We start from the raw sequence: 14,651 nt of genomic DNA, 5'->3' as shown, positions 1-14,651 counted from the left end.
ATCTCCTTCAGCAGCCGACAAGCCCATAGTGGTGCTGGCTGTGTTTTCATGTTGCATTTCCACACATAGGTCATAAACTTATGAAGGCTGAGGAGGAGATGCACTGACACTGAGGACCAACTCAGAACAGTAGGAGAGTTTTTAATCCACAATTTATATCTACATCCAGATGTGAAGCAGTAACAGTGGGAGAAAATCACTGTTTACACAAATGAAGTTGTGAACTAGTTTGTTAGGTGGGATACAAATAAGCCATGTGCCTTTTAGGAATGCAAGACAGTGCTGTAGTTCTTGCAACAAAGAATATCATCCGTATGCAGAGATTTGGGAGTGTTTCAGCAAAACCAGTGGCACAGAAGGGGGCTTAGGAAGCCAGATAAGCAGGACACCAGCCCAATTTATAATTAATGTGACAGTTAAATATTTTGACGGGCTTTTAGGTAGGATGGAAAAGTGATATAAAGTGTAGGGAGAGCATTACTGAATATTGTATCAAATTCTGGCATCCACACTTTTATCATGGATTAAAAAAAAATTAGAGAGAGCTCAGAGAAGAGCTGCAAGAATGAGAAAAGGTCTGAAAAACCTGCTGTGTGATGATAGGCTTAAGGACTTCAATCTATTTAGCTCATCAGAGAGCAAGTTGAGAGGTGACTTGATCATGGTCTCTAAGTACTTCCAGGGAGGAGATTTCTGATAGCAGAGGGTCCTTTAATCCAGCAGACAAAGACAAGACTCAGTGGCTGACAGGTGGAGCTGAAGTAAGAAAAATTCAAATTGGAATTAAGACACAAATGTTTCACAGGAAAGGTAATTAACTTCTGAAACTGCTCACCTAGGGATGTGCTGAATCCATCCTTAAATGATAATTGAAGAGATTTGCTCTCATCTAAACACAAGTTATAGGCTCAACAGCATTCATCCGTGTGGAAGTGGAGCGAAATACCCTCTGCCTTGTCTACACGTGCTTGCTCAGACCTGGTCAGTTGCCTGATCTCACGGTGAGGACGTGCCTTGAGCTTGGGGCACACGTCCTTCACCTCTTGGGGGGGCACTGCGTGAGCGGGTGTGAGGATGGGGACTTCCTTCCCTGGAGACATTCAGAGGGTGCTTGTGGGTTTCCTTTCGGAGTCAGGTGTCCATCGTACAGTTTCTCCAGTGCCTCTAGTCTGGAAACTTGAGTTGCCAGACTACATGCATCTGTGAGCAGTTTATACCCCTGATTTTTGTTGCAGTGTTCTTTACTTCAGCCCTCCAGCTCACCTTGGGTTTAGATAATGTTGGTTTTGGCATCAGGGTTGTTTGACCTCTCCTCTGGCTCAGTCACTGAACTCATCATGATATTGTCTCCTACTGCCAAAGGTGCATCTTCAAACTGAAATTGGCTCAGATGCTTATCATTAAGAAGAAAACTCTTAAGAAAAAACTAATCTCGGAGGATCTCCAATAGCATTGGCAATAAAATCACAAAGAGCCATTGGTTCGGGTAGGTGTCAGGACCCTGACTGCACCAAAAGACCTTAATGGCCCTGATCAGGCTCACCTGGACCCTCACCCACACCTTGTCTGTGGCTCAGGAGTCCTATTTAAAAGCAGCCCTGGGTCTTTTTTCTTTCTCTGAGCTGTGTTGTAGGTGTGCTTCTCTGTAGCATCTTCTGGCCCTACCTCCTGGCTGGACTTTAGACCTTTGCTGGACTTCAGTCCTGGCTGGCGTCATCTCCTTCTGCACCTGTGGATGGACCCTGGACTCAGTTCATTGCTGAGTATGTCTGGGACTGCTTTTGAACCCTGTCGCCAGCAGCTGGCTCTACCTGCTCTCTTCAGATGCTGTGGGACTATACCTGTTGGTGAGGATACTGCCTGTGGTGGGGTTACCCTCAGCTCCTGACTCCCCTTCCCTTAGGGAGCAGCTGGCCCTTGCAGATCCCTGACGGTAGGAACATCCCTAGTAAGCAAGACTGAGGCAGGAAAATTTATTTTCCAAGAGTAGGTTGCTTAGTCTTGCAGGTATACCTGCACAGCAGTGCTATTCCTGTTGCATTTGTAAATGAATCCCCTAAGATTGTCAGTGGTCAACATGTGTTGTGAGGTGTTGAACAGTGGGTGCAGTGCCTCCTGCTAGACTGCAAAGCCCAATTTAACGGCTGGTTATCACTGAATAACATACCTGAAGAGAAAAAACTCCTTCAGCAAGAGACTTCTGGAAGCTTGCTGGCTGTAAAACTGAGAATGCCTCTGCTCGTGACGCTGCTGTCATGGTATGATTGGTGAACATGTCAGCAGAAATGAGAAGAGCTTTCTGGGACGCCTGGAAGAGGCCTGGCAAATGCAAGCAGAGTGCCCAGATAACCTGTCCCTTAGGGACCTTCACTAACCCATGTCACCAATTGGAAACACTCAGGTCTTGGGTGTGATATCTATGTTGTATTTAGGCCCTCAAAGCTGACTGCACCAGCAGCGTGCCAAGGGTTTCATAGGGTTCAGAGCTGTGTTCCTTCACCCTCACTGGGCAATGCTTGCATTGATCTTTTTGGTCATGCCCTATCCCCCACCTACAGCTTCACAAGCAGTGCTACAGGGCACCACGAGGAGCTGCTTGGTTATTGAGCAACTCACCAGCTCCTTAATTTCTCTCCTGCCACAGTGCCAAGGGAGACCAGGGCTGCTCTGCTTTGCTCCTCTGTCTGCTGCCCTGGGAGGGCAGGAGCGTGACCCAGCACCGAAGAGATGCTTGTCCCCATGCTTCAAACCAGAACATTTCAAAGCAGGGATAAATACAAGGAGACGGGAGCAAATTCAGTGCCCTGGCTATTGTCCTTTATGTTTCTTGCTGGTGGAGCCAGACCCTGGGGACCATTGCCTGCCAGGCCAGCAGGAAGGCAGCGTGTGGGACCACTCATGTGGGAGCCAGTTATGGTTGAAGATGAATATTGGAGGTGCCTGACAGCTTTTCAGGCAGATATCTTTTCTTGCGTTTTAGTGCAAAAAATTGAATATTTTGAGTGAAACAAGGAAAAGTCTGTTTCGAGACAAATTCATTTGTTTTTGTTGAATGAAATGAAAGCTCCCCAGCTGAATTGTTTGCCCGCCCACCAGCCCCACAGGCTCTGCTCAGAGCAAATCCTCAGCTGCCTCTGGTAGGAAGGGGGTTTCAGACAGCTCTTACTCCAGCGAGTTACTCCCCAAGGCAAAAACAAGAACAAATTTCCTCCAGAGCGAGGGGTGCCCAACTGTTTTAGCCAAGAGAATATATTACTGTAGTGCTGTCTGGAGGGATCACACTCTTGCACAGAATAATCTACTGAACCTGCAATAGAGATTTGGTGTAACAGATGTAAACCTGACTGTATGCTGAATAACTACTGGGTATGTAGAGGATTGTGCTGGGAGGTGCAATGAGGAAACCTGTAAAAATTATGTCTTTCAGGGTAGTTGCTGCTGCTTCTAGGACAACACAATAGCCTTGGCCAGTTTGTGCTTAGGGCAAGGGCGGATGCATTGGTCCAGGAGGCTGCGTGTAGCCCATAACGTTATTAAAGTCATACACGCACTAGTAAGGATCTGAGTGTTAGGAGCCAGTGAAAAGGAAAAAAAAAAAAAACAACCAAAAAACAAACCACCAGCAGATCAGACTCATTCTGACACTATAAATGAAAAGCCAAATAAAGTCTAGAAATTCATTCATCCACATCACTCATGTTAAGCCTTAAAATGTTCATACTAGCCAATGAAAATTATTAAAGAAATGACAGCTAGGTTCTCTAGAGGAGAAAGAGTCAGAGCAGTAGATACGGGATATGTTTTAGCAAGAAAAATTTGATGAGCTAGCCTCTAAGTTAGTGATTTCTATGACTTCATCTGTACATTAAAAATGCAAGTGAATGCCATTTGGTGTTAGCTCTGCTCCTAAGATATTAGATGGAGTCAATTCACAGTTCTTCAGTGGATAATACTTTTTGTTTTTAGCAAAGGGTGTTGAAAGAGAATGGAAAATTAAAGCAATTTTTCTGACAGCAATGCATAAATGTTGACCATGAAAAGGAAAAGAAAAAACAAAACAAAAAGCAAGTACACATCTAACCAAGTGCGTCTGTATTAGGCAGCAGTGATTTCATTACTGCTTTCATTTGAATAAAGGCAGAAGCCGATGTGCCCTTTCTGTAATGGAAATGCTCTTCAAGTCCAAACTATCCATGGTCATTACAATCTGAAGAGGATTGCTTAGGAAATAGCTATGTGGAGTCAGATGCGTGCCTGGGGCACAGTGCTGCTCAGTCCACCATAGCTGGACGTGTTTTACCTAAGTGTGTGGGGCTGGATGCAGATAGGTCCTGCTTTTCCATAAATATCTGTGTTTATGGGTATGTTGTTCTGCTCTGGAGTGTCTCACACCTTTGCCTGCTTGTCCAACAGTTCAGCAGTGTGGTCTGAGCAGGGTGCCCCTTCAGTCCCACTTGCCAGATGTTCTGGAAGTGTTTTTAAGCACTTAAAAAGCTCAAGAGAAACTAAAACTCTGACTAGAGGAAAGGCTGCGCTTGGGATAACAGGTAACAGCATTGCTGTGGTCACCTCTCTTGTCCCAGCTCCCTGCACACCTAACACAGGAGCACCTGAGGTGTTGCTGCTGAAACTCATGGTTGTCTCTAGTAGGTCTCTGCAAGTTCTTCCTTCCCCTTTGTCCAGGGGTCAAGGGCTTCCCCACCTCTCCCTTCATCCTTCCTCCAGCTCCCTGGCTGCACAGGAGCTGGCGCAAAGGAGAACCGGGCGACTCTGGCCCACGGCACCATGAGGTCTCCTGTGCTGTCCTGGTGTGTGCTGCCACCGTCCCAGCAGGACACCCTACACCATTACCATTCCACCCTGCTCTCTGGCTGCCTGGGATGTACTTTTTCCCCAAAAGACCTAGGGTTTGCGTGTACACATCTCTGCAAGGGGACAGGAGCCTCCCGAGCTCTCTCGTGTGACTTTGCACCCTTCTGCAGCAGCTCAGCCTAGCAGTGGGCATGTCTTGCTCCTGGAGCTGTCCCCATCTCAGTGACCAGCCATGTCCCAAGGGTGTCCTGGGGCACCGACTGGTGGGATCCTGACTTCCACCCGCCCCAGCTGTGCCCCTGCCCTGAACTAAGCAGAGTGCGGCTGGGCAGCAAGAGCTAATGGGAGAGGTTAGGAGGGTCTGGGGAAAAAAGATGCGGAGTGGCCAAGCTTCAGCCAAGGTTAAGCGTGCCGTCTGTCACAGTGCCACTAGATGTCCTTATGAGAAAGGGCTTGGTGCTGCCCACGGCCAGGTAACCACAGAGACAAAGCTGGGACTGGAGCTGGGGGCATCTCTGCCTCTCTTGCCTCCATCCAGCAGTTTGGCTCTTCCACACCCAAATTAGCCGTGGGCAGCGATTGCTGGCTGCAGGGACAAGCTCCAAGGGAGCAGTGAGGAGGGCAGAGAGAGGCATGCCGGCAGTGACCTGGGGACGTTGCAGCTCAGGGGTGCTCACAGCCCGAGTCAGTCCTTGCCCCTCCTTATAAACTCCAAGCGTTAAGAAAATAAAAGGCCGTGCTGTACAGCTCTGAGAGGAGCTGTGTGGGCGGACGAGCCAGCCTGCAGCCCTGTGCGTGGAGGGCTCTCGCACGGCTCAGATCCTCTTTGCAGAGCTCCTTGAAGGCAGTCCGGAGCGGCCAAAGTGTCGGAATCGCTGGGCAGCGGTCCTCACTGAGCCCAAGTCCCATGTGCTTCGGTGTACAGGATTTGCACCACGTCTTCGTTTAGCCTTCGCTGTAATGGGCTTTGTCCTGGCACAGGGACCTTCCTGTGATGCCAGCCCTGTCCCTCTGCCCCGCTGATGGTGTGGTTGGCTGTGCTGGCAGTGCCGAGGGAGACCCGTGCTGGGCAGGCCAGCACCCTGCTCCCTCTCCTGCCTGCTTGCTCGGTGCTGGCAGTGTGTTGGGAGGGCTGAGAAGCAGAAGGTGAAACTCTGCAGCGAGGAGATTAGAGCTCTTGTGTTTTTTTTTTTTTTTTTCTTCAAAGGAATGACTTCGTATTTTTGGAAATAATAGCTGCTCCGAAAATCCTGGTACAAACTCTTCCAGACTCCAGCCTTGCTTATCATGTGCTGTGCTATGGGGCCTGTTGGGAGTGCAGAATTTTAACTCTTTGCTGCCTGCTTGCCTTTCACAGTTTTCGTAACTGACCCTTTCACCCCAACAGAGTCTAGTGGGTCAAATTAATGCTAGGTAATGCTTGGAGTCGAGGGCAAATCTCAGCAGGAAAGGTGAGTGGGATGCCTTGCGAAATTAGACTCAGCCTGGTGCAAAGATGCAGGAGACTAAAGCTGGTGGTGTTGGATGCTGAACAGTCGTGTTTTAGCCGTGCTCAAGGTGTGACTGACACACAGTCTGCAGCCTGGCAACCAGCAGGCACATCTTTGATAAAGAAAATTGCCCAAAATAGGAAGAATGGAAATAAATCATTTCTGTGGCTTGGTTTATGGGTTAACTTTCTCATCCGTGTACAGATCTCAACAGGCTTTTGATGTCTCTTGATAGTCAGGAGTCATGGGGGGTGGGAAGAGATGCTAAATTCAAACTGGTGGAACAGTAATGATGTAAAGGAGGGGAGTTAGCAGCTCACTAATTACATTTGCAGATAAATCCTAACTGGGAGAAGAAGCAAACTCCAGTGTGAAGTGAAACACAAAGGAACCCGAGAGACTGGAGCTGTGGGTAGGAAGCAACAATGCAAACCAGCCCTGACGAATACGGTTCCTGTATTGTGGGGAAAATAACCCCGAAGCCAAATTCAATGGGAGTGAAACACCTGGAGAGCAATAGCCTTGGGCAGAAAGCACTCATCCTACCAGGTAGGAGTTTGTAGTCCCTGCTATTGTGTGTTGCAGACCCAGAGGAATTGCATAGCACAGGCGGGAAGAGGCCTCTGTCGCTTGCCTAAATCCCAAGAAGGATGCGGTTCAGATGGCATGTGCAGTGCTGGGTCCCAGAGACCTTGAGAAACACAGTGGAAAGCAACGGGTCCAGCAGAGAGGTGAGGACAGGACTTGTGCAGGGACTGCCCAGTGCTGGGCATGGAGGGGTGGGAACCAAGAGAGAAAAAGGAAGAGCTGGAGGGAGTAAGCAGGACGGCAGGGGTGACAGACCAGGAGGCTGGAGGACGGGAGAGAAGAGGAAATGCCTCACAGCAGATACTGTGCTTTGCTATTTTTAGGTGATCCTTGCAGCCACAGTGCACGGTGCAGTGGTCATCCGAAGCAGCGGGGGGGGTTCGGGAGCAGCCCTTGGTGCCTGCTCCTGCCGTGATTCTGCCAAGGGACAGGGAGAGTGGGAGCCCAGCATGGAGCAGGGGTCCCTGGCACGCAAATCCAATGCTTGCTCAGTCTCAGGCCTCCCAGCTCCTTGTGACAGTGGGACCTCGCTAAGGGACACGGCCAGGATACGAGGGACACAGCTTACAGCAGAAGAAAGGGGCACCAGCTTGATGGCATAGGGGACAGCCTGATTTTGTTAACTCCTGCTCTCTCAAAGCCATGACCTCCAGCCCATCACCTGGCATGGGCTGTGTCAGCTTGGAGAGAGGCCACCGCCTCCACTGCTGCCTGGGACGTGAGGGCAGGTGACTGGTCCGCTCCCAAGCTATTTTCTAGGCTCATGTGTTTTTCATGTTTCAGACCCACCCTGTGAAAATCCGGTATTGCCTTTTGCTTCCCCCTGAGCTTGTGCCACGAGTGGAGCGCTCTTCAGAAGTGCCTTTGGCCTGGTCTACCCAAACTTGTACTCCTGGGACTCTGTCCCCACTGCTCTGACGTGTTGCCTTAACACCCTGTCCTTCCAAAGGGACCAGAGAGAGACTCTCTGTGTATCACGTTTCTTGGTGAAGAATCTGGTGAGCACCGGGATGCTCGGCAGCTCTGACCTTGCTGACCTGGGGCACGAGATCAGCCGCTTCCCTTTCCCGCTGTAGCCCCGTCACAGCGGGGATGGATGGATCCTCGGTCCGGGTGTGACAGGGCAATGCATATGTATGGAGCTGGGGCGTCGGATCTTGTGCAGCGCTGGAGGAGCAGATTTCCTATTTATACGGGGTAAATGGCTAAGGAAGAGAGGTGTGCTGCCTGTCAGCTCATTATAGCAGAAGCACAAGTCTGTGTTTCAGCAGCCCTCAGCTCCCTCTTCTGCTCCTGTAATTGTGAAATCCGTTTGCCAGCAGTCCTCCTGGGATGAAGCTGCAGGGATAGCAAGGGCTTAACATGCAGTAATGTGCTTGCTGAAACCGCTCCCCTCCCGAGGCTGCACCATGTACTTTAGCCTGCCATTACTTGAATCCTTGGTCGGCTGGAGTTAACAGCAATCATAGTTCAAGTCTTGCTGCAGAAATAAATGGGATCCCAAGGGGCTTCTCATGGCAGAGCCCTCCAGGTCATGAGCTGTCCCAAGCAGCCTAGGACAATGGGTGGAGAAGTCTCCCATGCCTACGTGGGGAAGAGCTCCCTCAGGCCTGCCCCAGGCAGCCTGGGCACTGTGCAACGCAGGAGCAGCGTGTGGACTCTGAATGCAGCAGAGAAATGCTGTACCAGTCCTACCAAAACTGGAGAAACTGGCTGGAGAGAGAGGGATGGGCAGATATGTTTAGCGAGAGGTTACAAGATTGCTAGCCCATGTAAACCAACGTATTTAGAAAGGGATTAGCAGCAATAAGGACACAGCAAGAAAGAAGTGGCAGGCATGGACCAGACAGACGGGTGGGCCTGGAGAGACGCTGCCCTGCAGGTCTCCTGTTTTCTGTCCAGTGGTTACTGGGGGACCCCAAGTTCCCCCAAGGCAGCATGTTCAGGGTGTTCATCAGTGCAAAGAGTGCTGCTAGCTCCAAACATCTGCGCACTGGGGCACAAGTGATGAGGGTGGGTCCCTTTCTACCCCAGAAGCCTGCTTGCTATGAAGGATTTGCAACCAGCTGCAGCCACCTCTAGACCCTTGGTGAGCTCCAGCTGTACACAGAGGTCCCTGTGACCTGCCAACCTAGTCCACGTGGGGTTTCCCTCTCCACCTTATTTGCTCCTGTGCCAGGTCTCTCTACTTAGCATGTGAAGACCTGTGTATTTGAGGACGGGTCTTGCCTAGCTTGGAGCATGAAATGGCTGGGGTTTGTCCCCAGGGACTTTGCACTGGGCTGGGTGCAAGGGCTACATGCACCTGCACAAGCCTTGGGACACCCCATGTGTGAGAGACTCGTGCCTCAAACAGGACCCCTTCTTTCACCGAGCAGCTCCTCATGTCAGTGAAAATAAGGAGTACTCTTTCATCTCCTTTTGACTCTTTTTTTAACCTGCTGGGATTCAGTGACATACCCTGCATCTGCTGTGCTGTGTTGGAGGAGGTCCCAGTTTTCTTCAGAGCTTATGTCAGGAGCTCTAGCACCCACATGAAGCTTTCCGAGGATTTTGTCCAGCCACAGTAGCTTGAAACGAGTGCTGGAGTAATAAGCTCCCTGTGCTCCTGGTGAACCCCCATGCAATCTCAAAGCTAGCTGAGCTCTGGTGAACAGCCCATGTCCCGCAGCCAAAATAATTCAGGCTCTGCAACTTGAAGCACAGAGCAATTCACAGGGTAACCCACTTGTAGGGCAAAGGATGAAGTGCTACATCCTGAATATGAGCAGCGAAATTACCAGTGCCACCTCTGTCAATGCCACTGAATCCCTCTGAAATGAATTCTTGAGAAGAAATGAGCCTGTTATACAAAGAGATTTGCTGAACACCGTGGATTTGCCGAACACCGTGGATTTGCCTTTCCTAGCTATGTGCAGGGGCAACACAGGCTGACCTTGCTCCAAGGTCAAATAATATCAGCATGGGTTCGGCAGCAAGTGCTTCCCAGCGTGCTTGCTCTCTCTGCTTACAAAATGTGGACCAAGTCCTTTCCTGGGAAACAGCACGAGGTTACAGAGGGTCCACTTTGCTTTCTGCAGGGCAAAAGCTAATCAGTCCCACCGTGCCTTCAGAAGGCATTGGGTGTTAATGCATGCTGGTAGGAAGATGCTGCCCCCAAAAAGGCAGCTGGGATCAGAACCAGGGCGGCTGCCTCAGTGCGGTAGAGCGGTTTGGTCAGCCTGGAAGCTGGGTGGGAGAAGACAGCTGCCCTTCCCACCCATAGCACAAGACCAAGAGGGTGTTCTGTAGGGTCACTTCTCCAGCAAAGTCTGTTTCCATCCATCCATCCTGGAGAGCAGTCGGTCTCCACCCACTGCGCCCCACAGAGGGGAGCAGGAGTGGGTTTGCCCTTTGTGTCCCACCCTCCCCGAGTGGACCGGCTTTTGGGGAGGCTCAGAACAGCCTCTTGGGAGACAGGCAGCTCCAGAGTGCCTGCAATGGGGCATGCGTGCCCTGCTTGGGTCTTCTGGGTGGCTCAGCTGCAAGGGGGCATCCCTAAAGCCCTTGGGCAGATTTGCTCCCTATCTGAAAGAGGCACCAAGCCAGCCACATCATGGGCTGATAACGTCTGTATTGAGGTAGTCAACAGAAAACCTACATTTCCTTCTTCTGGATCGTTTCTTCCCTTGAGAAGAGAACATGAGGTACGAGACATATCACAGGATCCAGATATTTCAGGCCTGCTGTTCCCTAGCTGCTCTTCTGGCTGGTGCCAGTACCCCCACATAGCTTGTTTCCCAGTTATGTTTTCTAACGATGTTTTAGGGAAGCTGGTCAGGCATGGCCAGCCTTGGGGTCCCACACCTTTGTGCACTGGGATCTCCCAGGAGGACCTGGCAGAAGGTAATCTGTCGTGCACCCCTTGTGTTGCACTGCTCTTGGTGCATGCTGTGCTCGAGAAGGTGGTGGTCCCCTCTGTGGTGGGGACAGATGGATGGGGGGGATGCCCAGGGAGACCCCCAAAGTCTGCAGTCCCTGGGGACCACAAGGAGGAGCAGGGCACAGGCAGCTCCCTTGACATTTTGGGTAGGAACCCAATGCCCCCGTGTTGGCTGTGAGCGGAGCGGGACAGGAGGACCAACCTCTGAGGACGCAGTGGCCGAGGGGAGAGCTGAGCTGGAAGCCTGTTTATTTCTTTGCTGCTAGACTCTGCAACTTTGGGGGCTCTCTGCTTACAAAGTGAAGCCTTCCTCTTGATATTAAAATAAAACCCAGCTTTTGAGCTTAGAAATCCCTCAGAAAGGGCAAAGCAGGGGGTGTATGGAATTTGCCTAGGGAGACCCACTGCAAAGCAGCTCTCCGAGCTGTTGTGGTCTCTCAGTGCCTGTGCCGGGAGCTGAGAGGCAGGGAGCTCAGCAAAATCTTCAGATCTTGCTGATTCTGGGGAAGGGAGTACACAGTAACAATTTGGTCGGGTCCCCCACTGCTGGGAGTGCTCTTAGATGTTATGATTTCTTAATATACTCCCTACACATGAACACACCAGGTGTTGGAATTTCATAAATTTGCATCTTCGCAATAGCTGCTTGATTCCCCAACAGGATCAAAGCTGATCTTTCCTGGAGAGGCAGCCTGTCTATTCAAAGCATTTTCATGTGACAACTTAAAATGGGCTCTGTGACAGTGCTGTAGATCCGCAGTGGCCACCACCCAGAAATCTGTGTTGCTGTTTGCACTGCTTTTGAGTATTCTTCACAATTTTGTGCTCCAGGGCTTCCCCCTCTGCTGGCTACCTACCTGCATGCCTCCAGTGACAAGTGACCTGGAGAGGGGCATGAGCACACCAGCACTTGAAAGGGAAACCTTTTAGCTGGCTCTTTATTCACAGAACTTTTCACCCCACGCAGACTCTCAAAATCTATTAGAAAAGACATTTTTCTCAGGTGAATAAAAATATCTCAATGCTTTAATGAGAACATTAAACTCGGTTTCACCTGCTTTGACTGGTGCCATGAGGTCTCATAGTAGAACAAACATCTTTTGTCCAATTACTGAAAAAAAAACCCCAGCTCTTTCCCTGACAGGTTCTGTATTACCTTGTTCTTGAAATTCCCTTCATTGTTCGTCATGTCAAGCAGGGACACCTTATTGTTGATAAAGCAGTTCCTAGGTCTTAGGCTATGTAGCTGGGACAATCCTTTATGTCACTGGCTGTACACCTTCCTTCTCACGGATACCTAAGAGTAAGCAGAGAAGTAGAGGATTCCCACCTTTCGGTAATAAAACATTAGTATTTCCATGTATGACTTACACAGTTCTGGTGTCCAGGGACAAGATCTGATCTATCTACCATAGCTTGCAGCTACTTCCTCCATACCTTCTGCCTACCTTGTGACTTCTTTCAACACTGACTTCAAGACACTCAGCAAGTTCTCAAGGCCAGGGAGCACAAAGCAGCACCGCACTGCTGTATGGGCTTCACAGGGATAAGCACACCTAAATAACAAAAGAGTATGTATGTGGATTTCTGCTCTGGTCTTTATTTCAGATGGCTGTTGGTCAGCTGTGGCTGGGACTGCTCTATCAGCATCCCTCTCCCTTCAACTGGTCACAGTGGGATGTGCTCCCTTCCCACATACCTGTAGCTTCCTCTGCCTTTGGTATGACCCTTCTCCATAGGAATCACCCTCTGGGGCGATGGTCCTCTCCCACTGCCTTCCAGTTCACCCTGTAACTCTCTGCACCTTCAGTACAGCCTGTGAGTCTGTGTGCCAGGGCGTCCTGAGAGCAGGAGTCAGGGGGTAACCTGCCAATTAACATCTCTTAATTGAAGATCACCTAACAAACATTTCTCCTCAGGCTAGCTGGAAGTTATGGCTGTGATCAGAAGTTAAGGGCAACCCAAATGCAAACATGAACAGAAGCGTGTCTTGACATGCCTCCATGCTGCCGAGCTAGAGGACATGATATTTAGGTAAATCTTCAGTTTCCCCGATGGGCTCAGTTTGAGCAAAAGCAGAGTGGTGAAGGTGCTAGAAAATCAGGGAGTAATTCATAACCTAGTTATATTTACTCCGAACACCTCTGTTTCTCAACTTTTCTTAGGGTGGTGTTTCTAGGTAGAGGAATAGGTGGTCTTGGTTGGGTCTGCGCCTGTGCTGGTTTTTCCCTGGATGAAGAGGCTCGCTGGGAACGTGGAACCCAATATGCCTGGGAGAGTCACCTTCCAGAGATGTTGGAAACAGCATCTACCAGATGTGATGATGCTAAAGACAAAAAACATCTGGGTGAGTGGAAATCTGTAGAGACAGAGGCACTTTGCGGAGTCCAAAAATGGCAATGTTGAGGGCTTTGCTGAGCTGGCTTCCTGACTGAGAGTCAGCTGCTGTTTCCAGAGGACCTCTAAATGCTGGTTTGCTTTGGCAAGGATATCTGCAGAGCTGTTACTGACAGCCACTTGGCCAATCTCCCCAGGGACCTCATCCTACTCAGGGTCAGCGCAGCTTTCTCTCTCCGAGCTGTGATGTTCAAGCCCATCTTGCAGAGCCAGCGGTCTGCAAGAGCTGTGCATGGGCTGCCGTGGTGGGTTATTCATGGGAGACGTGTTAGAAACTGGCTGAGAGCAAAAAGCCCTTTGCTGGAGAGGGGGTCGAGTACCAAACTGGGACCAAACTGGGACCAAAACTGCTTGGCAGAGGGGAGGGCTCCTGCTTGCGACTCTCCCCGCTGCCAGGGTGGATGCGATGGGGGTCTGCTGGCCGCTCCTTGCCTCTCCCATGGACTGTCTCCAGAGGAGTTCATGAAGGATTAATAGCACCGGGTGCCTTTCCAGGCCCAAAGCCCCATCACTCAGAAAACATTAGACATCGTCTGGCATGACACTCTGCTCTCTGGCGCTGACCGGGGCAGCCTGCTGACTGCAGATCTGCTGGGTCCACGGGCAAATTATCCAAACATCAGCACATTTAAGAGAAATTAATTTCCCTGCAGGAACAAGGAAGAAAGTCTCTTCCAAATCAGAGTCCGGCTCATGGTGGCTCTTATGAAACACAGTGACAATATCTCCCCTGTGCGCCACACAGAAAGGGAGCAGCATCTCGCCTGGATCTGCAGACAAGCCAGCAGGCAGGAAAGTCACAACAAGAAATTGAAAGAGAGACACTGGTAGATGGCTTTTAAAGTTAGTTACAGAGGACTGGAAGCCCTGAGGATGTTTGAGCTTTGTCTCTGCAGTCAGTGCAGGGACACAGAAGTGTTGCAGAGGAGCAGCAATGGGGAGAATGGGGTCACAGGTGCATGGATGAGGAGGGAAATATTTTTAATAAATATGATATAATCTAATTAGTGGCATCTGACTGAAGAACAAATGCCCCACCGCTAAGGAAAAAGAAAAGTTTAACCCCAAAGTCCTGCTAGCCTTTGTGCTGGCCTAAAATAATATGTAGGGTTTAGGACAGAAGAAACAGTAACAGGAAAGGAATGAAGGTACATGAAGGTAGATATGAAATGGAATAAAATGTAATGTGGCTTTACCAGAAGAAGATCAAGTGAGATAAACCTGCTGTCTCTTTTGGGGAAGATAACTGATTTTTTTTTTTAATGGAAGGAAAACGTGATAGTTTTCATCTACCTGAATTTCAGCACAGCACTTGACATGGCACCGTATGAAAGTTTTCTTGTGCCTCTGGAGAAGATGGGCTTGGTCAGGTGAAAAAGAACCCAGGAAGGTGTGCTAGGCAGTTACCAATCCCGGCTCCCCTGCTCCACAGTTTGACCGTG

Source organism: Aquila chrysaetos, chromosome 22, assembly GCF_900496995.4.
Source record: "Aquila chrysaetos chrysaetos chromosome 22, bAquChr1.4, whole genome shotgun sequence".
In the NCBI taxonomy this organism is placed as follows: domain Eukaryota; kingdom Metazoa; phylum Chordata; class Aves; order Accipitriformes; family Accipitridae; genus Aquila; species Aquila chrysaetos.
Note: the sequence above shows the minus strand (reverse complement) of the source record.